Source organism: Lissotriton helveticus, chromosome 2_1, assembly GCF_964261635.1.
Source record: "Lissotriton helveticus chromosome 2_1, aLisHel1.1, whole genome shotgun sequence".
In the NCBI taxonomy this organism is placed as follows: domain Eukaryota; kingdom Metazoa; phylum Chordata; class Amphibia; order Caudata; family Salamandridae; genus Lissotriton; species Lissotriton helveticus.
This window is the reverse complement of record NC_136059.1, coordinates 1,813,037,448-1,813,054,637: the sequence shown is the minus strand read 5'-3', so window position 1 is coordinate 1,813,054,637 and position 17,190 is coordinate 1,813,037,448.

Sequence of the window (17,190 nt, the reverse complement as noted above, 5' to 3'; positions counted from 1 at the left end):
CAACGGGGGAGAAAGGTCCGCATTACGTACCCTTTCACTACTTGCAAATATTTTCCTACGTTTATTTGCAAACAGGGAATACCTCCAAAAAGAACTAATTCCCAAACAGTCAATGTTCGGACAATCAATCAATCAATGAGGAATGAAATAGGTACGACGTGTTAAAGGCTTGCGTTACCTACCCTTCACTATCTGCAAAGGGAGAGAGAATATTCCTATTCTTCCTCGTTTGCAGGCAGAGAAGATCCTTAAGAGAACCAACTTCGAACAATTCAATGCTCGATTCAAACAATCAACAAGGGGTACTGTGAACACAAATGAACGCCGCTTATGTACATACGCATTGCTATTTTCAACAGGTTGTTCCTAATGTTTCTATTTTAGCGAGGTCAAAAAGAGATCCCATTAGTGGCCTACTGATTTTGCTCGATTCCTTTTGTTTTTTTACACGGTTTTTCGCTATCTGCAAAGACTAAACAGAGTATTGCGACTCTGTGCTTGTTTGTAAATAGAGAATGAACCAAAGAGAACAATCAATCAAATGGAGAGAGAAGCAGGCACGACGGATTACAAAGGGGGCAAAGGGCTGCGTTAACTACCCTTCACTATCTGCAAAGAGAGAGTACTCCTAATAGAAATGAGGGGTGGGGGGCAGCATTCAAAGCAGATCAGTGTGCATAAACACGAAAATGTTTTTACTTACCACGTACTTGACATTCGACAGCTTATGATATTTGCTATTAAAAAACCATTGAAATTCACTGAAAAAACCATAGGTTATAGACCATATATAGTTAGGAATTAGCATTTACAAAACCTTGAAAATTCACTGAAAAAACCATAGGTTATAGACCATATATAGTTAGGAATTAGCATTTACAAAACCTTGAAAATTCACTGAAAAAACCATAGGTTAGAGACCATATATAGTTAGCTGGACATTTTATTGACATAAAACCAATGAAATTCCATATATAGTTAGTTGCACTAACTATATATCGCGCACCCGCAATCCACTGCTGATGATGTCACATATTACATCATTCATGACATGGTCAGTGACATCACTGATGACATCTCAAATGACATCACTGATGACATCACTGATGACATCTCATTTGACATCAATGACCACATCACTGATGATATCATTCATGTGACAATACAATGCATCTCCTCACATTTTAATATAACCTCTGTTTCACCCAGTGTTAAAAAGAGTATAATTTTTGAAACCATTGACACACCAATACTAGTTACTACATACGCACTCACTGATTGCTACGTCTACACACACCTTCACTCATTCACCCATACAATCATTCATACATACAATCACTCATCTTTACAACACTATCATATGCACTCATACACCTATACAGACACTCACAGTCTGCCACTCATCCATGGAGTTACTTACACACCTAGTCAGTCCTGTAAAGAATCAATGAGACTTCCATTTTCTTGTCTATACAGTTAAACATAGAGCACCTTACATTTTCAAACATGTACTAACACATACTTAGTTTCTTATACAATCATTGATACAAGTACAGATTGATCTGCACAGAGTCACACACCTCCCAGCTAGCCACACACACACTCAGTCTCCCATACAAATACTTGGGCAATCAATCAATAACCCATATAGTTACTCATATAGCTACTGATCAACACATGCAGCAGTTTACAGAACAACAGACATAATGATGCACAAATTTAGACAGTTTAGTCACTAACCCATGCACTCAGTGAGACACATTTAATCACTCACTCATACATTCAGTCATGCACCTACTAAATCCTTCGTCCAGACACTTATACATCCACTAATTCTTCAATATGTAAGACATATTTTAACTTTACAGACTTATACAGTCACTGGATGTAGTCATCAGTGATGTCATTTGAGATGTCATCAGTGATGTCATCAGTGATGTCATTTGAGATGTCATCAGTGATGTCATCAGTGATGTCACTGACCATGTCATGAATGATGTAATATGTGACATCATCAGCAGTGGATTGCGGGTGCGCGATATATAGTTAGTGCAACTAACTATATATGGAATTTCATTGGTTTTATGTCAATAAAATGTCCAGCTAACTATATATGGTCTCTAACCTATGGTTTTTTCAGTGAATTTTCAAGGTTTTGTAAATGCTAATTCCTAACTATATATGGTCTATAACCTATGGTTTTTTCAGTGAATATATATATATATATATATACAGTAAACATCCATTCAAGAAGAAAATATCAGAGGCCAACAGGGGGAAACAGTGCAGGAACCCTTTATTTCAGACCTCTCAGCAGCGGCAGATGCATTTCGGCACACTCGCCTTCTTCAGTGCCCTGTGCTGTAAGGAATACAACCCCATAGTGCTCATCCCGTGTGAAGTACTCGCTGGTCACTGTGTCCCCTCCCCCTAATGACGTCATCACACCAATAGGAGCTCATGCCTAGTCCAATGAACTCCAAGTCCCAGCAGGCACTGTCCCAGCGCTGCAAGGCAGATGGCGTGGGGGAGTGGGGATAACTGTCGGTTAGGGCCAGCTCCAGGTGAGTCGGGTTGTTCGTAGATTACTGAAACAGCGGGAGCCTCCCTGAGTCCCCCATGACCGCAGCAGCCCGTCCCTTCAGGAGAGATCGTGTGTGGGGGCAGTCAAATGCGAGACTGCATGCCCCATCGAGATAAAATACCTCACTCCACATCCGATGTCCTGTCGTTCTTGGTGGTCGACTGAGTTTACTGATTCTTCAGTCCCAAAAAGCTGCAAGCAGCAAGATGCCAGCGTTTACTCCGTGTCTCTTATCGCTGCGGGGCCATCTGGATTGCGCATCTGGCAAGCGCAATTACATATCCGGTAAACATCCATTCAAGAAGAAAAGATCAGAGGCCAACAGGGGGAAACAGTGCAGGAACTCTTTTATATATATATATATTCACTGAAAAAACCATAGGTTATAGACCATATATAGTTAGGAATTAGCATTTAAAAAACCTTATTTTACTCACACAAAACCATTGAAATTCCATATATAGTTAGTTGCACTAACTATATATCGCGCACCCGCAATCCACTGCTGATGATGTCACATATTACATCATTCATGACATGGTCAGTGACATCACTGATGACATCACTGATGACATCTCACTTGACATCAATGATCACATCACTGATGATATCATTCATGTGATAATACAATGCATCTCCTCACACTCTAATATAACCTCCGTTACACCCAGTGTTAAATAGAGAGTATCATTTTTGAAACCATTGACACACCAATACTAGTTACTACATACGCACTCACTGATTCCTATGTCTACACACACATTCACTCATACAATCATTCATACATACAATCACTCATCTTTACAACACTATCATATGCACTCATACACCTATACAGACACTCACACTCTGCCACTCATCCATGGAGTTACTCACACACCTAGTCAGTCCTGAAAAGAATCAATCACACTTCCATTTTCTCATCTATACAGTTAAACACAGAACACCTTACATTTTTGAAACATATACTAACACATAGTTACTCTCTTATAGAATCACTGATACAAGTACACATTGATCTGAGTCACACACCTCCCAGCCAGCCATACACACACTCAGTCTCCCATACAAATACTTGTGCAACCAATCAATAACCCATATAGCTACTTATATAGCTACTGATCAACACATGCAGCAGCTTGCACAACAACAGACATACTGATGCACACTTTTAGACAGTTTAGTCACTAACCCGTGCATTCAGTAAGACGCATTTAATCACTCACTCATACAGTCAATCACGCACCTACTAAAACCTTCATTCAGACACTTATACATCCACTCATTCTTCAATATGTAAAACATATTTAAACTTTACAGAAACACATAATCACTGGATGTTGTCATCAGTGATGTCATCAGTGATGTCACTGACCATGTCATGAATGATGTAATATGTGACATCATCAGCAGTGGATTGCGGGTGCGCGATATATAGTTAGTGCAACTAACTATATATGGAATTTCAATGGTTTTGTGTGAGTAAAATAAGGTTTTTTAAATGCTAATTCCTAACTATATATGGTCTATAACCTATGGTTTTTTCAGTGAATTTTCAAGGTTTTGTAAATGCTAATTCCTAACTATATATGGTCTATAACCTATGGTTTTTTCAGTGAATTTCATTGGTTTTTTAACAGCTAATATCTGTAGCTGTAAAATGTATTCTTCTTTAAATCCAAAAATATATTTTATATGTTTATTAATAACTTTTTTTTTAAATATTTTTTTTTCTTCGTTCCCGCTTCGCGAATCGGGAAGCTTCCCGTTAGCTGACCTTGATGCCGCGAAATAGACCGCGAGCCGGTAAACGTTTCTTTACCGCAAGTGCCGCGTTAGAAAACAACATCGTGACGCCTCCCGTCCGCATGACGTTCCACGTTGTCGCGTGATACGTCATATGACGTGCTACGTTAGCGAACTGGTACGCGAAGCGAGTGCCAAAGCGCAGGTTTCTGGAAGCAAACCGGGAGGCCCTGCAAAGCGCTTAACGTAAACACAGCAAGTCATGTGACTTGGTAATAACACTTTTCATTGGTTCATTTCACTTTTGGTTTCCTAATGATGTAAGACTAGGTCATATAATCTAAAATGAACACTTTTGATTGGTTGAGAACTCTTGTTTTTCCCAAATGATGAAAATCCCTCCTTCTTTCCTCACTCTGACTTTCATCATTGTGAGAGAAAGACCCTTTGTGATCACTGAGCAATGGCTTCTTTAGTAGCTTCAGCTGGTGCTTCCCCACCACCTCCACCACATCCAAGGAAGAGTGGACCACCTGCTCAAGTTGTAATTCAACAAGAAGAAGAAGAAGAGGAACAGGAGGACGAGCACGAAGAGAGGCAGTTTTTGCCTGAGCAGCCCAAGACGTCTCACCGGAAAGAAAACTTCATTTGGCAATTTTTTAAAATTCCCAAAGGTCAGAAAAAAGTAAATGCAAGATACGTTACTTGCCTTATATGTCAAGATAGACTGTCCAGAGGGACCGACAAAAAATACAGTTTCGGAAACTACACAATGCATCGCCATATGACTAGGTGGCATCCTAACAACTACAGTGCTGCACAGTTTCGGAACGACCTAGATAATCTCCCTATTATGGCCAGAAGATCTGTTGTACCGGAAGTAACGGGACCAGAGGGCAGGGAGATGGTGCCAAATATACAAATGAGATTTGGTGAAGTAAAACACACCTGCGTATTTTGCGATGGATTCATTTCCTACGGAGAAAGAAGCATCACTCTGATCAACAGAGCTATTGACTATCATATGCAAGTTTGTCCGAAACGCCCAAAATAATAAATACTTCTTTTTTTTGTTTTGTTGCTCCTGTTGAGCCCTTTACAATGAATCGTTTTCATTGCCCCCTCCAAGAAAAACCCAAAAAAATATAAAACTGTTCCGAAAAATTCAAAAACATTAAAAAAATGTTCAGAAAAATAAAAAAAAAAGTTCTTTTCAGAACTACCTCCCCGTTATTAAAAAATTGGTACAATATTTGGAACTGTGCCAACCTCTATTTCTCTTAGTTCGCTTCCTAGTTCGCTCGCTGGTACGCGAACTGGAAGCGAACCAAAAACAGTAAGTATAAGGGAAGGAAACACACACTTATGTTAAAAGAAAGACAGCTATAGGGGAGTAAACTAGAGATACTATTACCCATAATCCACTACTGATGATGTCACATATTACATCATTCATGACATGCTCAGTGACATCATCAGCAGAGGATTGCGGGTTTTTTGGCAACATGCCTTATCCACGGTTTCATAACGCTGCCTTTTGCTTTATATAAGTTTTCAAATTGTATGAAATATATACCAATAGGTCTTTATGAACCTTTAGGTAGTGCTTTTGTTCATGAGGTCTGGTCGCTTCCATACACATACAGATGTTTCAAAGATGATCAAGAAGTTTATCTGAATGGAGAGGAATGCACTGAGACGCCAGATCATTCACTAATGTGTAGGCACATACAGTTACACGATTCATGCAACAAACACCGACCAAATATGGCTTGCGTGTTGCAAGGCACGCCAGTTCCTGCTATCATCCCCACGTTCAAGTTGTTGGAAAATGGTAGTTATTTGATGCTCAATAATGAAGATTGTTCTGAGTTAATTAAAAGTATTCCTTTTATCGTAACAGTAAGTGAACGGGTTATTTGCTGCAGAAATGTTCTATTTCCTCCCACACATGAACATAGGGAGTTTTCAATCTGGCCACAAATACCAACCTTGGGACACGTTTCAACGGCATGACAAGAATAAGAGCTCTTTTGTCTCAGAGAGAGGTGGCCTTGAGTTCGGCCCGTGAAACTTTCGTACTTCACATAGCGAACACCCGTACACAGGTTTGCCTTTCAATTTCAGCAACATGTTTCCGACTATCTTTAACGCATCCTCCACAAAATCCCTGGCACACTTTTTTAAAGTTGTTACCAGTGGTCTCGTGACTTCATTTGAGAAAATCTTTGGAGTCATCCCTGCTCCCTTTCATTCCATTTTCTCCACTCTGGTTCGTGGATTGCATTTTTACTTGCATTACCAGCGGACGCTCTTGTGCTTTTTTACATTTTTAAATATGGATGTCCCTCCTATGCAACCTCCGACCCTGCAGCTGCTGACACTGTTCCGCAATCGCATGCTAGAATATTATGGCACAATGCCGTTGGCGATATTAAGCACGGCATATGGATTATCTTTTCGGTTCTCCTACTTCACCTGTGTCCAGCCTGTATTTCACTGCCTGACCTGTGATTTCGATTGGGCCATTGATTTGTGTCTCTGCGGACCGGTTTCTCCTGACGTCGACTTTAATCAGCTGATGACTCCTATCATTACTCACGAGTTGATTTGTCCTGGCGAAAGGATTATGGCTGTGGCATTGATGCATGGACTACTTGGTCCCTGGAATTTACTGGCGGCAGCACAGTCTTTCTTGGAACACAGCTTTCTTGAAAACCCACCGAGCTGTCCTCTGATGGTGATAGAGGATCCGGTGCTGGGAGAGCACGTATGTTCTTTTCCGCTTTTAAATTGGATGGCTGAACTGTTTTCGGATGAAGACGGTGACTTCCTGTTGGAGGCTGTTGCAGCTTATTTTGCATACACAGTTATGTCATAGACCTTTTTCATGTTTCATATGCTGAGTACTAGAATTTCATTGACAATTCATTGACTTAATTGTCAAGTTTTTATTATTTACCTTGCCTATTGGCTTAAGACTCGATAAAGTACTTGGCTGTTTTATTTTTCTTTAGCATTGAATTTTCCTAGTTTTTAATGCTTTACCTTGCGGACCGTCCACATATAAACTTGCAATCTGCTCTCATGAGATGGCACTTCTATTATCTTATTCAGTTCGTTTCCGGATCATGAGGAGGTGTCATCTAGGTCCTGGATATCTTTACACCGTGTTAAGTTAGCATGGGCTCATTACCGGTTTAAACGCCATTTTTCCTTTTTTGCAACTTCTGCACACGACATTTAGTTGTTGCTTTAGCTTTCCACCTAGTAGTTCATCGTGGTTTACATGAGAATAATATGTTATTGGTCTACTATCTGCTTTACTTGTTAAACTATATCTGTACAGCGAGTGCTAAAGTTTCAAGAACAACACGATACAGAATTGTTATGAGGTCTGATCTCCACGACTTCATACTCATAACATAAGTGCAACTTCTGCCAATTCTGGGCATGAGGCGGGTTTTATATTGCTTTGCCGAACACACATACACAACAGTTGATGCGGTTCACATGAAGAGAGAGCTGGTGTATGCTGATGTGATTCCTTCAAATCTAAGACACTAAAGTATGGGCACGCCCTAAACCAACACAAAGAGACCTTCTTAGCAAATAATATAATATGTGTATTAGGGAGGGTGAGATATAAGCAGCCGCGGGCCGTGGAGGGAGTTACGGTGAGGCAGGGAGGCGGGGAGGGGGAGAAGCAGGGTGGAGCCCTCTCTACCTTGCCCCTCCCCCTCCCCGCCTCCCTGCCCCACCGTAACTCCCTCCACGGCCCGCGGCTGCTTATAAGTGTTGCTAACTCTTATTCATTTACAGCATGTTAACATACTGTCACCATTCGCTTTTTATGTACTAGTAACTATGCTGGTAATTTTGCTACTGATAATATGTGTACTTGTATTCTCCACCCTGCTTCTCCCCCTCCCCGCCTCCCTGCCTCACCGTAACTCCCTCCACGGCCCGCGGCTGCTTATAAGTGTTGCTAACTCTTATTCATTTACAGCATGTTAACATACTATCACCATTCACTTTTTATGTACTAGTAACTATGCTGGTAATTTTGCTACTGATAATATGTGTACTTTTATTATCTAAGGTACTACGCCTGAGAAGACGGCATTAGTAAATAAACATTTCAAATACACATGTGTTCTTCTTAACTCCATGTTCTGGTTTCTAAGAAATATATAACGACCGACTGTTCATGAGTTCCACGTATCCTGAGGTACTATAAGTTCATATTCTGGATTGTCTAAACATTGAGAGTTTGTTATATCCAATGTGACACTGTACCTAGCTTGCTAAATAGTTTTTGATTACTAACGTGAGTTTTGGGACACCCTAATTCGCCGAGGTTCCAATCCTCTGTCCACAGTTCTGTGTGAGAACAGAAACCCTGCGACAGGGGCACCCCCGACCCTTGCTGGACCTTCATCACACTTGCGATACAACTCCAGCAATGCGCCACCTTTACGGCACAGATACATCACGCATCTGTGCTGTTTTTGCCCCGTGATGCGCCGCATTGTAAATGCAGCACACCATAGGTGACGGAACAGCGGCACAGAATGACTAACACATCCCTGGTGATGCGCCAGTCATCATAAATCTATCCCTATGCTTCTTATCTTGTTAGAGATGAACCGCCATATGTATCATCAAAGTTATTTGCATTTCCTAAATAGCGAACTTTAAGGAATAAATAGCGATTCTTTACCATTCCTAGTTTGCGATGAGCTATTTGCTAATTAGCCGAATGTAGCCCAATGAAGCCCAATGTAGCCCAATGTAGCCCAAAGATGGCCGCCAGACACACAAAAAAACAAATGTAGCCCAAATATCAGCCAGATGTAGCCCAACTATAGCCCAGTGACAGAATGACCAATCAGCTTCGCAAACCTCCGTTACGCGAAGCGGAGCGCTGTTACAGATATATATCTTTTTTTGAACGTTAATTTCTCAAAATCCACTGGAGCACATATATTGAGACCTAGCAAAGGCACATCGGGCTACCAGTACCTAATATTTTGCCAAGTTTCGTGCAAATCCATTCAGCCGTTCAATTATTATTTTTATTATTTTTTTTTGCCCCGCGGGGCCCTTTTAAAACCTCCATATCAAACCTAGGGGGTCAGCGAGGATCTACTATGCCCCCTTATAGTTATTTCCCCCTTTGTTTTGACCTCCTCTTGTCTCTCGATCCTACCGAGAGACAAGATGGCGGCCGCTACGGACTGTTTGGAATGTTGACAGACGCCGGAGAACCAATCAGCTTCGCTTCACAAAGCTCCGTTGCGCGAAAAGTCCGCGAACCAGAGCGCTAACCGGTCCGCTGTTACAGATATATATCTTTTTTAAAACGTTAATTTCTCAAAATCCACTGGAGCACATATATTGAGACCTACAAAAGGCACATCGGGCTACCAGTCCCTACAATTTTGCCAAGTTTCGTGCAAATCCATTCAGCCGTTCGGGCTAAAAGTGAGGCCAACCGCCCTATGGAAAACTCAATGTTAAAAACACGTTTTGGGACCCCCCTTTTTTCTCGGCCCCCACTGGACGAACCCCCCCCAAATTTTCAAGGGCTGCTCAGAAACAAAATGTGCCATTTTCCTGAAAATTTCAGCCAATTCCGTCCACAAACGCCAAAGTTATTAGACATAGAATTTTCAAAAAACCCATAGAGAAAAAATCCTAACTATATATACCTACTGGCGACCGCCAGTAGGTAATATATATATATATATATATATATATATATATATATAACCTACTGGCAGTCACCAGTAGGTAGTTATAGTTAGGACCTACTTTCCATAGGAAATCCACAACATTCTATTTGAAATAACTTTGGCGCTGGTGGACAAATCTTTGCGAATTTCTTCAAGAAAATGGCCTGCTCCGCTCCGCTCCTTCACTGAAAGTTTGGGGGTGATTTGTCAAGGGGGATCTCAAAACATGTTTTCCCCATGCAATTTTCTATAGGGACCTTTAGCCAGGGCTACAGCCTGAACGGCTGAACGGAATTACACCAAATTTAGCAGAGAGGTAGAGTTCGGTTCGCAGGTTGGCTTTTTGTTAAATGGTGTACATCCGTTCAGTAGTTCCTGAGAAAATCAAAAATAAAATCATAGTGATATCTATAGACAAAGTATTGCTCACATACGGAAATCTGTTCAATTAAGAGCACGAGCTGCATGCTGATTGGATGTCAACTGTCTGTCAACACTCCAAACCAGGAAGTGTTGGCAGCCATCTTGTGGCTGGGTAGAACCGAGTCACAAAAAAACAGTAAAACAAAGTTGAAAAATAAGGAAAGGGGGCAGGGTAGAAACATCCTGACCCTCTAGGCCTGCCCACATGGATCTTTAGGCCCCAAATTTTTAAAAATAGGAAATCGCGGGGTACGTGTATCATACGCGTGCGCGGTGGAAAAGGAAAAAAAAACCTAGAAGTCCTTTTTATTCTTAATTAGCCCCCGGGGGGGCTAAATCCCAGGGGCAATTTTTTTCCATAATGGGGGGGTTTGTAAGGGCTCCCGAGACCCGGGGAAAGCCATCCCCCGGGGTTTTATTTTGACATATGTGGGGGGGCCCCCCACAGCCTCGGGGACCGGCACCCCCTCGTGACTTAAAAAAAATATATATTTTAAAAAATAATAATATTTTCAGCTCCCCCTCCGTCTTCCCCCGTACACGTCCCGGGGACCACCACCTTCCTGGGGCAGTAATATGTAAAAATGACCTTCCAGCCCCGGGGACCTGCACTCCCTGGGGCTTTTTAATGTTGGGAGGGGGTCGCGCGGCCCCCCTCCTGGAGCCCTTGATGACCCTGGGGACCACCCACCTCCCAGGGCCGGCTCTTGTAGTGTCTCATGCGTGCCTATATTTCTATGATAGTATGTAAAACTTTCTTTTTTTTATGCACCAGTTGTACTCTCTACCCATGTGCAGCTTCGTTTCCAAGCCCACGTTTGTTTCTTTTTCTTCAAGTTTGCCAAGCAAACCTCTCCTCGTTTCAGGTATTAAATTTGGCGCTTTCTATTCCCGGGCCGTGTGTGTCATCCACTGCTATACTTTTGTAATATATTAATAATTATATTCTATCTATAGTTATTTGAAACGTATTGCAGAGGCGCCAAACGTTAATTACATACTCCGTCCACCGCCATTTTAGTAGTTTTCCTCCGTTATTTTTATTATACCTGTTCCTTTCATTTTACCCTCTGCCTATCTTCTCTGTGATCGATGAGATTTCCTGCCACAGACAGCACGGTGTTTGTCCTTGGCCTCTGATGTTATCAGACTTGGTCACACGCATACCTAAAAACTAATTTGAAGCACGTAAGCCACAGCCATTACAACGCGTGTCCGTCTCCACAAAGCCATTATCATGGTTATGGCTTTATCATGCATGGTAAATGTATACTAGTTGTAAAAGTATGCATGGTAAAGGCATGCGTGGTAAAGCCATATGCGTGCTAATGAATTTGTGGTGACGATCACGCGTGGTTATGACCGTGTTGTAATGGCTGTTTTTCCCCAGGACACTGCAGGAACCGGGTCTGGGTGTGGCGGACTCCAGGGCATCAGGCGGTGGGCCACGCAACCTCCCTCACACTATATAGAAATCTCCGGGGGTGGTCGTTTTCGTGGTTTGAGGGGCGTCATTGAGGCCCATAAAGTTACTTTTGTAGGGGGGTAGGTTTGCACGCAAAAATGTCGCAAGAGGTTTGTAAATGGGGTACACATTGTTTTACTTTGATTTCCTTTCTATGTTGTAGTCCATCCAGAGAAAATATAAGTTATTGTACAGCCAGTACTTTTCAACCCTACTGTCAAACATCTTACTATAGCATTTCAAATTATAAATATTTTTGTTATGGACGGTCCCCCCCAAAAAAAAAACAAGTATATAGTTTTTTTATTAACTTTTATTAAAACAACAATAACTGTAAACGTAACTTGAAGATAATGTAATAAACAACTAGAAAAATAACTTTAATAAAACAGTATTATAAACAAATTGTGATGTGGACTCCAAAAGACGTTGGGTAGGTACTCTGCAAAACAAAAAAGAAAAAAAGAGTTTAAAGTTATGTAGATGTGACTAAATAAGGTGAAGCATTACTAGTAAAGGTAACACTATGATTTCACGTGTGCAGTGTGCCTAGTACATTTCACTTCTGTTATAGTCCAGCGTTCAAGTGGTGTCTATATGGAAGTGCCTACTACGTTACTGACACAAAAGTGGCACACCGGGATTGTAAATACGCCAACTTATTTCTAATGCATTGCAATAGAGGCATTGTATAACTAGGCCGCTGTGCTTACCTTGTATAAACACTGCAGCCAAACACTGCAGCCACCAGAGTTCACAACTTGAATACAACTCTGCTTCTACAGGTCAAAGTAGACAGCAGTGTCTATAACTTTAAAAGAGAAAGAGAAATGATGTCACAGAGAGTGAGAGAGAGAAAGAGAGAGAAAACAACATTAAAAGTGTCTCGCAGAGTCTGGAGTTGAGATTTTTTCTTGAAAAGTCAGACGCAGATTTACAAGCTGCATGCGCCACTTTTCCCATGTTAAAAGTGACACAAAAGTGGCGCAATAAGCTTGTAGATCTGTTTCTCAGACTGTTGTAACCTATCTGTTGACACTGCTCAGAAGTAATTATAAATTTCTAAACAGTGAAGGTGCTGCACAGTACCCAGTCTCTCTTTTCACAAATAATTTATAATAAGGTGGGGACATCAAAGCCTCATTAACAAGCAAAATGTCTTTAAAAGACCTGTGAAGTACTCAGGTGCGACTGTGTGTGGGCCCAGGAAGCTATCTCATCCTAGCTGAAGCCCCGTTAGCCCAATGTGTGTTTTGCGCGCCTGCTGCATACTGCACATTCTCTCCTTTCACAGATAACTTGTCGCTTTTTCGGAAACAAGCTTCTTTGCTCACCTTGTGCCATTGCCGTTGTCCTTGTTACATAATCCATCGTGAAGCTCTACATCTAAAGGATATTAAAAGAAAGATGTTATGATTGGTAATTGTTACCATATTAATTTGGAGTTAGTTAACATCGCGCTTTTATACACGTTCCTTTTCACATTTCTACAAACTGTTTGTATTGGTATTATTCCAGACATTTCAGCGATTATAAAATCATTCCTGCTATTGGGAAAAAAATGTATACTTGTAAATTAATACACTATATAGGATAAAATACTAAGTCGCATTTTTGTATCTAGTCTGCTACAACCCTGACTCCCTCCGATGCGTACTCAAGCCTCACTGCTCACCTTTTCGTGAATAAGACACCTTCTGCATGATGTAGTCCCGATCTACAACAAAGAAGTCTCATACGTGGTGCCGAGTAAGCATGAGCGCAAAATCCGCTCCGATCGCGGATTTTGCGGATTTTCGGCAAATCCGCGATCCGCGAACTCTCGCGGATTTGCCGAAAATCCGCAATCCGCGAGCGGAGCGGATTTTGCGGTCAAAAGTTCAAGCGCGCGCGCCTAATTAACGATGGCGCCGGCAAGCTGCCAGCGCCCATCCTGCAATAGTTACTTAATTAGCTTCAACAGGAAGCTCTAACAGATAAGATACAGCAGGGGCTCGAGCGCCTGCTTTATTTTAGCAGTTGGAGCTTCCTGTTGAAGCTAATTAAGTAACTTTTGCAGGATGGCGCTGGCAGCTTGCCGGCGCCATCGTAAATTACTTCAACAGTGGTGTCTTGAATAAATATGAAGGGCAGGGTTCATTCGGGCACGACGGTCCTGGCACAATTAAATAATTAATCTGCTGCTCTGATCGGTCTCTGACCTTTTATACACACAAGAGGCATGCTCGCATGGACGCCCCGTCCGTTTGGCCCCGCCCACACACTCGAGGTGTGCACCGTCTTCCCGCCATTTACCCACTATGATGGACATTTCACTCAAGGGACCCCTGCGCACTTCGGCGCGATTGCATAGTGACACACACTTGGTCGCTGGAACTAGTTGAAGCGCAAATGCAGTGACTCATTCAGCAGCCCAAAAAAAAACGTGAGCGTTGGGAGGCTGGGCATCTTTGACTTTTACGAGCACAACCCCCGTGCTGTTCCTGTGACCAGGGGCTTCTGTCTCTTAATCTGCTGCTCTGATCGGTCTCTGACCTTTTAGACACACAAGAGGCATGTGCGCTCGCGTGGAAGCCCCGTCCGTTTGGCCCCGCCCACACGCCCGAGGAAGCCCCGCCCCCAAATCCGCAAATCCGCCGAATCCGCGGATTTTGCGGATCCACGATCCGTGAATCCGCTGAATCCGCGAATCGTGGATCCGCAAAATCCGCCCATGCTTAGTGCCGAGTCTCGATATCTGTATGGCTAATGACATACTTCTGCTCCCATCATCATCATCGCAGGTTCTTCATCCGCTCAGTGTTTCGGGCACCACTAACTCAGTGACCAAAGAGGCCACGCATGTAGTAGTGAGCCCCCTTGTTCCGTACTTTGGGAACAACTCTAAAATGGCGTACAACACGTGCGCTCCGTCTTTTTTATACATAAGGTCACGTGTGTAGTGACGGATGCGCTGAATGGGTGAGCTGTGGGTGTATACCAGCCATGAGGGAGTGTGTGTGTCGATCTGTCAACTAGACCTGCAACTAAGAAATTAGGACAATCTAATATAATATTACGATTGATACCATTGTTACAGTAAAAAGAAGAGGAAAATAAAGTTATGTATTTAACAGAACATCCACAATTAAATACTTTTAAGCGGTAATTATTTACTGAACTTTTCTGCGTGAGGTGAAAAAGTTTGATCTTCGTGGTGACGGGTCATGAACTCCTCTGAGATCATGACGGTGAGAATAATAATATGTATATATTCTCACTGCACGTGATCACAAGGGGAAAATAGATTGAAAACCGCAAGCCTGTAACGTTGCTTACTTATCGTTACTCTTTGTGACGACGGATCGTGAACTCCACTAAGATCACCAAGACTGTTAGTGTTATAATATACATATTAACAGTATGTGATCTCTAGGGGAAAACACATAAACAAGTGGAAGATGGTGACGTTGTTTGTAAATGTTTCGGGTTTGCATCAACAGGTCACCAACACCTCTCAAGCGAAGTACAGTGTCAATATTATAATATAAAAAGTCACTAAATGTAAGGTGAAAGGAGCCAGAAAAGGAACAATGTTTGTTATAATTTATCTGTTTCTGAAAACAAGCTGCTGACGTTACAGAGAAAAAGCGGAAAAACATAATACAATTTTTTTCTAGATATAAATGTTTAATTATATATTGACAAATAGCCGCAAATTATAACTAAGTACTATGACTATGCCATATTGAAACAACTTACAACTCTGAAATATGTTTGTTGACGCAAAAAGAGAATCCGATGCTAGAAAACGGAACCTGCAACATAGATTGGTGACTCAGAAATAACTTGCGAAAACGAAACTAATTGTACAGTAGGTGTGGTTTAAATAGTTTTTGATTGTTTAGTAGTCTACGGAAGGAAGCTGTGGGTCCGCCTATTTAGATGTCATGTTTGCAGTTTACACGTACTCACGTTTTAACTGTTTTTCTTCTGCAGGAGTTCGGAAAAGTTACAAATTGTGAAGCTGTAAATGTTTTCATTTCGATCGTAACATGTATAAGGTATTATTATCTACATACGTTGGAGAGTTTAAAAAGTGTTACTCGGTAAACTGTGTTCTTTGCATTTTCATGATTAAAAACATTTAAATAGAAGACATAAAAAAAAATATCGTTATCATTAGAAGAAAAAAAAAAGCATTAATATTTGTTGATGATGATGATGAAAAAGCTTTATTCGATTTTAAGTACATAAAATCATAAAAGCAACAGATACATTTCACAACAACATGGTTTTAAAAACATTCATATATTAACAAATTGTTAAGCCTTTCCTTTTCTTTAAAATACTCTTTAAAAAACCTAGCATAACAGCCACACAGGTTGCATCATTAGAGATAATAAAAACAATAGGGCTGGGCGACATTGCCTCCAAGTACCAAACTTTTTTAAAAGTGGTTTGATCCATCTAGACCTCTCCAACATATAAAATTTACAAAATCAGATAACATGCAGAGTAGATTGGGTAGACAAGTTGTCACACGGGCATTTACAGAGATTTCTGCCCCAATCATTTACTTTAGGGAATGTGGTTAGACGAAAAAAGACATCGAACCTGAAACATGTTAAAAGATACCGGTCAAAGCCCTCCAGGCACCAAGTCAGATAAGGCTGGATAGTATGGGTAGCTAGGGTGAGTTGATGCTGAATGACAAGATTTTTGTTCATTTCCACACCTAGTCTCAGGGATTCAACATGGTACCAACACAACTGTTTTAGGTGTTTTCTAGTAATGTTGAACAGTGAGTCTGGCTGGTGGTAGTACTCCGGTTTTCCTAAATCCATTGTAAATTTCAATATATACATCAACCATGGAATCTTACTGGCCTTGTCCAACCTCATACAGTCCTCAATAATGTCTCTATTTAGCAACAGATCAGGGGTAGTCCAGATTCGATGCCAAAGCAAAAGAGGTTGCATGCTAATTACGTTGGAGAGTTTAAAAAGTGTTACTCAGTAAACTGTGTTCTTTGCATTTTCATGATTAAAAACATCTAAATAGAAGACATAGAAAAAAATATCATTATCATTAGAAGAAAAAAAAGCATTAATATTTGTTATTATTATGCTTCTTAATTTAAAAAATGCTAGCATTTGTAAATTTTAAACCTATCCTCGGAAAGGTGTGCTGGCGCTTGGGGCGTTGGGAAGATTAATAAATAATGAATGCCCTTTTCTATGCACCTGTAAACT